The following is a 1,736-nucleotide window of genomic DNA, read 5'->3' as shown; positions in this document are numbered from 1 at the left end:
TCACTCTTTTAATTTATCACCAATTCACACTCACCGTCTCAAATTGACATCTAGCAATATATCAAGGCAACGGATGTACGAAAAATGTTACGTGGTATGACAAAACCAAACATGTTCATTTACCATGAAACTATAATCCCTTCGTCAGTATGATTCGATCAATTACGAGATATGAAAGTGTATCAATCTCGATTATCGATCATAGCTTTCACTCCACTATTAAGTCAATATAAGTCGAAAACTCCCTTTCGATTTATGAGTACGCCTTGGGCAAGGATTTCGTTATCGACTTAATTGAATGAAACGCAGATTATAATCTCTTACTATCTAAGAGTGACGAATCATCTATTAGTCATTCACAACCTTCATATGATTCTTGACATACCCGAACGATACCCTATTAGCGGCCCTTGGCAGAGCAACATCCAACACCGTCAAAGTATAACCGTTCTCATATAAGGTACTATGACGACCTCAAATCAAAAGGACTAATCCCACTACCGAACGTTAGAGATTAATCACTGACACTCAGATAGTTATTCATGTTGAATCTCTCAGCGGGTCTCTAATGTTTTGTTCAATAACAAAATATCCACGTGTTCATTTAAGTGTCACTACACTTTAACTTGTGAGATCAGCTACTTACTTCACAAGTAAGAAATGTCACACGTGATGGTCTATCCGTAATAAAGATATCCGTATCTCGTCATTACTTACGACTATAGACGATTTAAGATTCAATCATATGTAATTTGTATCTCACAATTACAACTCTTTGTGATTAACAAATTACGAAAATTTGAATATACGGACTCTATTATTTAATTTAATTTGTCTATTAATTAAATAATAGATCTGTCATTAAATTGCATTAATTATATATCAAAAGTATTTATATCCAAAGTTGATTGTACCTAGGATGTAATAAAGATATCCGTATCTCGTCATTACTTACGACTATAGACGATTTAAGATTCAATCATATGTAATTTGTATCTCACAATTACAACTCTTTGTGATTAACAAATTACGAAAATTTGAATATACGGACTCTATTATTTAATTTAATTTGTCTATTAATTAAATAATAGATCTGTCATTAAATTGCATTAATTATATATCAAAAGTATTTATATCCAAAGTTGATTGTACCTAGGACATAGCACTTACAAGTCTAATGTCAACTACTAAAGTCTATGCATGTGTTATATTGTAGTCTCAAGTAGGGGTGTAAGCGGTCCGATTTTATCAATTTTTGATAGATTTTCAAACCAAACCGTTTAAAACGGTTTGAGAAAAACTCAAATCTAAACCAAACCATTTTGAATGGTTTGAAAAAAAACTCAAATCTAAACCTAACGGTTTGGTCCGGTTTTAAACCGTCGATTTCGTCATATATTTTTTTGTCCGTCTACTTTTATGTCATTAATTCATTGAATTCAATATATATTTTATATCTTACTAGTAATAAATCTAAAACAAACTAAGCTCCTGTTTGAACCAAATTTTTGGGATAAAAAAAAGAAAATTTGGACCGTTATCCCACAAGTCAAGCCACCTTTGTTGACCTGCTGTTTCATGTGTGGGACCCAGTCTCCTCTCCAACAGTCAATTTTCTCATTATGATGAAATGAAAAATATGGCTCAAACATGGGCTAAATATATCTACTATAAATTTAAATACCAACTAAATCAAAGTGAAATCACAATTAACTAAAGCATATTTTTTTTATTTT

At 31.5% G+C, this 1,736-nt stretch overlaps 1 protein-coding gene across 1 annotated transcript in view; it reads left to right on the top strand.

Annotated features, from left to right (window-relative positions):
* Positions 1–1,736, top strand: part of LOC111386167 — an 11,713-nt gene that overhangs the window by 2,879 nt on the left and 7,098 nt on the right. The gene's annotated exons all lie outside the window — the stretch shown is intronic.

Source organism: Olea europaea, unplaced genomic scaffold (assembly GCF_002742605.1).
Source record: "Olea europaea var. sylvestris unplaced genomic scaffold, O_europaea_v1 scaffold3442, whole genome shotgun sequence".
Classification (NCBI taxonomy): domain Eukaryota; kingdom Viridiplantae; phylum Streptophyta; class Magnoliopsida; order Lamiales; family Oleaceae; genus Olea; species Olea europaea.
The sequence above is the reverse complement of the archived record's forward strand: the minus strand, read 5'-3'. Positions and strand labels throughout refer to the sequence as shown.